The 7,801-nt window shown below is 38.9% G+C and overlaps 1 pseudogene; it reads left to right on the top strand.

The window, feature by feature from the left end:
- Positions 1 to 3,279: 3,279 nt before the first annotated feature.
- On the top strand, positions 3,280 to 5,295 carry LOC138170091 (nucleolin pseudogene; annotated as a pseudogene).
- Positions 5,296 to 7,801: the final 2,506 nt, after the last annotated feature.

Genomic DNA, 7,801 nt, shown 5'->3' on the forward strand with positions numbered 1-7,801 from the left:
ATGTGACCTTGGGCAAGTCACTTAACCCCAATTGCCCTCAAAAAAAAAGAAGAAAGAAAAGTCCCATATGTACCAAAATATCAATAGCAGCACATTTTGAAGTAACAAAGAACTAGAAACCAAATAGATGCTATCAACTGAGAAAAGTCTACATTTTCTAATGTAATGGAATATTACTGTACTATAAAAAATGATAAATGTGTAAAACAGAGAAACTTGACTAGATAGATAGAGAGAGAGATGGATAGGTAGATATAGATAGATGGATAGATAGATAGATGGATGGATAGGTAGAAGGATAGATAGATATAGATAGACAGATGGATAGATAGATGGATAGATGATAGATTAGATAGATGGATAGATAGATAGACAGATATACATATCTATTTATGAACCAATGTAAAATGAAATAAATATAACCAAGAACTGTAGCAATGTAAATGGAAAGAACAAAATTAAAACAAAACACAACTGAATGCTATACAATGATAAATGAATACATAAATAAACTTGACCCTGTTGAAGGGAGAAGATGCACTTTCCTCTCTGCTTTTCAGAGGCAGGGCACTATGGGTGTAGAACATCACATATAGCATCAGTCAGTTGATGGATCAGCTTGTTGAACACTTTCCTTCTTTTTTAAATTTGTTTACAAGGAATGACTTTCTATGTATGAGATGGAGAACGGAAACATTTGAAAATAAAGATGATGTAAAAAAAAAAATATATATATATATATATACACACACACATTATATATTTGTTTGTTTGTTTTGAGGCAGGCAATTGGGGTTAAGTAACTTGCCCAAGGTCACATAACTAGTGAGTGTCAAGTGTCTGAGGTTAGATTTGAATTCAGGTCCTTCTGACTCCAGGGTCGATGCTCTATTCACTGAACCATCTAGCTTCCCCAAAAGATATATATTGTGTGTGTATTTAATAATTGTTGTTCAGTTGTATCTAACTCTTTGTGACCCCATTTGGAATTTTTTGGCAAAGATACTGGGTTTGCCATTTCCTTCTCCAGCTCACTGAAGCAACCACAATTAAGTGATTTGCTTAGGGTCAAACAGACAGTATCTGAGGTCGGATTTGAACTCAGGAAGGTGAATCTTCCTGATTCTGAGTCCAGCACTCTACTCACTGCACCACCTAGCTGCCCCTTTAAAATAATGATATACATTAAAATGTACCACCAGGAGAGTAAAAAACTATTACGTGACATAAAACAAGGATAATAAAAATCAAATAGCCATGCATTCTGTAGGGGATTCATACTGGATAGAGGCCAGGATAATGAAAGTGGCCAAATCCATATTTTCTTTTTCCTAGTGGCAAATCCAGTTAAGCTAACAGAGCTGCTTTCTATTTTTCTTTGTTTGGTTTCTATGTGTTTATTAATGTGATGCTCCCAGTTTATGATTTGGATGAAATAAACATAAATCTTGTAAGTCACCAAAAGAAAAAAAAATAACCACCTACTATGTGTCAGTATTGTGCCAGATCCTGGGAAACATGAGCAGATTGTATATACTGATGAATGACAAAATAAGCAGAAACAAGAAAATAATACATTAAGTGAATACATCAACAGGCTTGTGCTTTGGAAATATCATTTTGGCAACTCTATGGAGAATGGAATGAAGAAAGCACACACTGAAAGCAGAGGGACCAAGTAGGAGGTTAGGCAAGAGGTGATAAGGACTTGGATTAAGGTTGTGGCTGTGTGAGTGGAGAGGAGACAGATGTGAGAGATATCTATGGGATAAAGTCAACAAAATACCCTCTTCACACTGCTGTCAATAACCTTCCTAATTCACAAATCCAGTTAAAGGTTCTAATAAAAATATCTTTGTAGAGCAGAAGGCATGACAGTCATACTCTATCATGTACCATGGACTTTGGAGGAGCTGATTTCAGAGGGTTCAGAGGAAGGTTAGGTAGGCTTCCACACACTAAATTTCTACTGGGGAAGTTAGTCCAGAAGAAATGGAAACTCAGAAAAATAAAATTCTGAAGATACCATGGAAAACATTTATGTTGAGGAATAAAAATAGAAGTTGTCTGAAGACACCATTAAGGATATATAGGGAAATAATCAATCAAATTTTATTTTTAAAAGATATGTAAATAAGATGGAACCAAGGGCAGTCAACTGTTTGTTAATGAAGTAATAAGATCTTCCCCACCCATTAATAGGCCTCACATGGAGCCCACTGGGGGAGGAACTTACCTAAGAAGGAGCTTGCTTAGGGGGAGGTTTGCTTCTAGGAAGGCTCCCACACGTTTTGGCACTAAAGTCACAAGGGTTTTGATGCCTTCTGACTCTGAAAAGTGTATATATTCTTTGAGTCACTATTTTGCTTTGCAGGTTCACTCACGAGAAGGATCTTTTGATTTCCTGGTCGAGATTCTGAGTAATCATATATTCCGAGTCCCCCAACTGCTCAGATGTTGTCTGTGCCCCCTTGATCCAATGATGTATATAAAGTGGTTAGCAATATTGCTATATTCAGGCAGTCAGATCCCTGTCTGTTGGTCTTTATGCTAATTTCTCTGCTTGTATTTTCTCTGCCATTCAGGGTGCTGACCTTTCCCCTGAACTAGTGAATGTAATTAAAACTAGGATTGTTAACCCCTTTTTGAACAGTCTTTCCTAGAAAAGCAGACCAAAGAACCTCTGCTAGCAGGCCATCCTGGGTATGCAAGGGTGCTTGCTGTCACAGCCACAGATGAAGAAAACAAGAATGTGGCATGGTCCTGTAAAAAAAGTTCCAAGACAGATTAAACTCAGAAGGCTGCCAAGTAAAGTGAAAGATAACCAAAATGGTTTTGTGTTTCTTTTGTTTTGTTTTTAGTTTAATAATGATGAAAAGAGGAAATATTAATGATGATTAGATAGACAGAGAGAGAGAGAGAGAGAGAGATGATAGATAGATAATGACAAAGCATTTAAATGCTTACTAGTTGCCATGCACTATGGACACCAAAGCAAACAGGATATTCTTGCCTTCAAGAAGCTTATATTTTAAGAAAGATACATAAAAGTATATTGGAAAGTGGGGGAAGGATACCTTTGTGGAAACATGGTAAGGAAACTATAGGAAGTAACAGTAACCCAGAGGCCTGGTTTCTCCAAAATAAAGCAAAAATTTCACCCATGATCAAAGGGCTGCTTTTGGACAGACTGTTCTACACACTCTTCACAATTACCAATGTTGTCCAGACCTCTGTCAGAGATCTTCAGCCTCTGCCCGCTAGTCACATGCCTGCACCATGGTGAAGATCAGGAAGGCTGCTAAAAATCCAAGTGGGTCAAAGAAATTGCCTCCTTCCCCCAAAGTAGATAAAAGAGAGTGAGGATGAAAACTTGTCAGAAGATGAAGAAAACAGAATTCCCTCAGAAGAAGGGTAAGAAGTCTATTGCTACACCAGTAAGGAAGGTATCACCAGTCAAAAAAAAAAATCATTTTTGCCACCACAATTGCCAAGAAGACAATTGTGATTCCAGGTGAGAAGGCAGTCATGGCCCTTTGCCAAGCAAGTGGTTAGCTCAGTCAAAGTTGTTATCACATCAAGCAAAAAGAGAGGCACTCCAGCTAAAGCTGCCACACGCTCTGCCCCCCAACCAAAAAGGCAAATGATGGGAAGAATGCCAAGAAAAAGGGGAGTGAATCTGAAGAAGAAGATAGCGAAGATGAGGGGGATAAAGAGTTTAAACCATCCAAAGCCACAAAAATGGGAGCAGCTTCAGCCAAACAAGACTCTGAACACGAGGAGGAAGAGGATAAGGAGGGAGATGAGAGTGATGAGGATGAAGAAGAGGGTGACTCTGAAGAGGAAGTTATGGATACCACAGTTGCCAAAAGAAAGTCTGCTTCTGTGAAAGCCAAGAAATCAAAAAAGAAGAAAGATGAATATGAAGAGAATGAAGATATTAATGAGGAAGAGATACCCATCAAAGAAGTACCAGAGAAGAGGAAAAAAGAAATGACCAAACAGCCTCCAAAGCCAAGAAACAGACATTAGAAGCTAAAGTGTCTACAAATTTCAGTTTCTTTGCTGGTAACCTGAACTTCAACAAAACTAATTCTGAGCTAAAAACTGGCATCATAGACTTCTTTGCAAAAAGGACCTTAGAGTAGTGGATATCTTCATTGGCACCACCAGGAAGTTAGACTATGTGGCATTTGAATAAGCTGAAGACATGTAAAAAGTTCTGAAACTCAGTAGCTCCAAAGTTCATGACTGAAGTGGAATAAGAAAAGGCAAAAAGAAAACATAAAATAGCAAGAATCAGCCTCATAAAATAATTCAGGAAGAGCTCAAGGAAGACTTTGAAGATGCACTTGAGGTTAGAATTGTCTGCACCAAGGGTCCAATACCTACATTGAGTTTAAGACAAGCAGATGTGGACAAGGACTTGGAAGAGAAACAGGGAGCAGGGATTCATGGTTTGGTGATCATTCTGAACTACATAGGGGAGAAAAGGCAAGAACAGGAGAATTCAAGAGGTAGGAAGAATAATTCCTAGAGCAGGAATAACAGAGGGCAGGCAGACTCCAAGACAAAGTGTTGAAAAAGCTCACCCACAGTGCCACTGGAGAAGATCTGCAGGAAGTGCTTGAGAAGGCCATGTCAATCAGCTTGCACCAGAAAAGCCAAGACTGACATAAAGTATGTGTGCTTCTGCATTTGCCTCTGTAAAAGAGGCAAAAGAAGCTTTGAATTCTTGTAACAATATAGAAATTAAAGGCAGAACAATCAGGCCGGAGCGAAAGGGTCAGAAGATAACACACGCAGCACCAAGGAGCCATTTCTGCAAAACTTTGTCCAAAAAACAATGGAAGAGATATTGATTCATCTCATGGCTTTCTTGGTTCCAGGATAGTCTCAGACAGGGAGATAGGGTCATCTAAAACCATCATCATGGTTTTGTGAAATTTAATTCAGAAGACACTAAAGCTACAAAAGAAGTCATGGAAGATAGCGAAATTGATGAAAATAAATACCTCTGGGCTGGGCCATGTGCAGTGTCTTTGGAGGCTGCAATGGCAGTCATGGTAGCAATGGTCATAGAGGCTTCACTGGCCAAGAGGCAGTAAAGGAGATTGAAGGGGTTTTGGGTGAGGGGTCCTTGTCCACATCCACTTCTGTCTTAAACTCAACATAGGTAATTCCTTTGGTTGTTGGACCCTTTGACTGAGGAAACTTTGGAGGTCAGGGTGGTTTCCAAAGCCAAGGAGGAGAATAGACAGCAAGTCACAAGAAAAGAAACCGAAGTGTGAATAGCTTCTCCCCATACTCTTTTCCCCACTCAATAAATTCCAGTGGCTCTCTATCACCTCCAGAATAAAATATAACATCCTTTGATTGATGTACAAAGCCCTGACCTGACTCACCCCCAACTGCCTCACCTTTCTAGTCTTCTTAAGCCTTGTGCCCCTCAAGCGCTCTGCAGTCCAGGGGCATGGCCTCCTTACTGTTCCTCACACAAGATGCTTCATCCATCTTCTGACTCTAGGCATTTTCACTGGCTGACTCCCATTCCCAGAATTCTCTTCATCCTTATTTCTGCCTCCTGGCTTCCCTGGTTTCCTTGGCTTACTTTAAGACTCAGCTAAAATCCTACCTTCTACAAGAAAGCTTTTCCAATTCTCTTTCATTCTAGTGCCTTCTCTGTTGATTATTTCCAATTTATCCTTATTTAATTTATCCTATTTATGGGGCAGTTAGATGACATAGTGGCTAGAGTTCTCGACCTGGAGTCAGAAAGTTTCATCTTCATGAGTTCAAATCTGGCCTTAGACACTTACTTACTAACTGTGTGACCGTGAGCAAATCACTTAACTCTGTTTGCTTCAGTTTCCTCATCTGTAAAAATGAACTAAAGAAGGAAATAACAAAACACTTCAGTATCTTTGCCAAGAAAACCCCAAATGGGGCCATGAACACACACACATGACTGAAGACAACTAAACAACAATATCCTTTTTATCTAATTTATCCTATTCCAGTATATCCAATATATGTTGTTGTACATAGTTGTTTGTATATTGTCTCTCCTACTAGACTCTGAGCTCCTTAAGAGCAGGGTTGTATTTTTCTTTTCTTCTTATCACTAGCATTTAACACAAAGACAAGCACATAGTAGGTGTACAATAAATGCATATTTACTGACTGACATGTGAAAATTGGTTAAAGGATCTGGGTGTGCCTAGAGAAAAGAAGGCTTGGAGCACATAATTACTGTCTCTAAGTATTTGCATGGATGTCATGTGGAGTAGGGATTAGGCATGTTCTCTTTGGTTCTAGAAAGAAAGTTCCAGAAGTGATTAAAAGCAGACAAAAGCCAGCAAATTTAGATTTAATGTCAGGAAAAATTCGCTAACAATTAGAGATATCCACGAGGTGAATATGTTCCTCCTTCATTAGATATCTTCAAGCTCAGATTGAATGACCACATGTCAGGAATATTATACTAGAGATTCCTTTAGGGCTCTTTATTGGACTAGATGACCCAGAGGCCTCTTTTAACTCTAAAATTCTGTGATTCTACGATCTCCATCCAGGGAGCAAGTTTACTGAGGTTGAAAGAGGTTAAAGGCCTTGCCCAGGGCTAGACTATTGGTGAGTCAGTAAAGCAGGACTTGAGTGTTTCTGTTTCCAAGTCCAAGGTGATCCAAGTGTGCTAGTTGGTTAGTCAGACTGAACTGGGTATAATAGTAATGGGAATTTGAAGATCTTCCCTTCCCCTTAATAAGCCTAAGGGAATTTGAAGACCTTCCCTGATTTGAAGATTTCCCCTGCCCCCAATAGGCCAAATCACATGGAGCCTGTGGTGGGAGGAGTTTGCTGAAGGTGGAACAGAGCCCACAGGAAGCTGGGAGTCAGAGCAGCTAGACAGTGGGAGAGAGAGGACACACCCAGGGAGACAGCAAAGCCTATGAGTGCTTGCCCCCTGCTGTGACAGCTAGGACTGTGAGTTTTGGTTCTCAGGAAGGCTAAAGGATGATATGGCTCTCTGCTGTGTTATGGTGTATTAACTTCTATGTTGCTATGATGGATTTGGTTTCCTGGTATTAGGATTTGATTTTCTGGTGTCTTTTTGATAATAATTTCTGAATAAATAATTTCAGGTAATATTTCTGAATATTTTTTTTGCTTCTCTCTTCTATATGGAGAGTCTGTTATATTTTGCAATTGAGAACTGTGCCAGCATATTTATTGTCACCATCAGCACTGTGAATTTTGCATTGGCACTACACTGAGGAAATGGGCTCCTTCAGTCAAATGAGGAAGGAAATTAATTGTCTTTGATAAAGATTCAACCTAGTCAGGCTGATTAGTTTCCTGCAATCTCTGCCTTATCTCTATAGCACTTGGAAAAAATATTCGCATGCTCACAGTATATTTTAATCTCATGTGCATGTGTGTGTATGTGTGTACCTATCTATAACTATATATATATATGTATACATATATAGAGATATAGTATACACTATATGAAGTATAAGTATACTTTATATATACTTATACATATAACAAGGATATATATGCTTGACGTATGTATATACACACATATACATGTATCATACACACGTATATACACACATCCATTTTCAGAGCACCTTGTTATAGCAAAAAGAGCACTGGATTTAGAGGATCTGAGTTCAAATCTCAACCCTACTATTTATTTCCTGTGTGATCTTGGAGAAATCAATTTTAGCTTTCTGGGCTTTAGTCTCCTCACCTGTAAAATAAAGGAATCAAACTCCAAAATACTTTCTAGCTCTAA

The sequence above is a fragment of the Petaurus breviceps genome, unplaced genomic scaffold (assembly GCF_028583685.1).
Source record: "Petaurus breviceps papuanus isolate PSGF00001 unplaced genomic scaffold, PetGlider_PUasm1.0 38, whole genome shotgun sequence".
Classification (NCBI taxonomy): domain Eukaryota; kingdom Metazoa; phylum Chordata; class Mammalia; order Diprotodontia; family Petauridae; genus Petaurus; species Petaurus breviceps.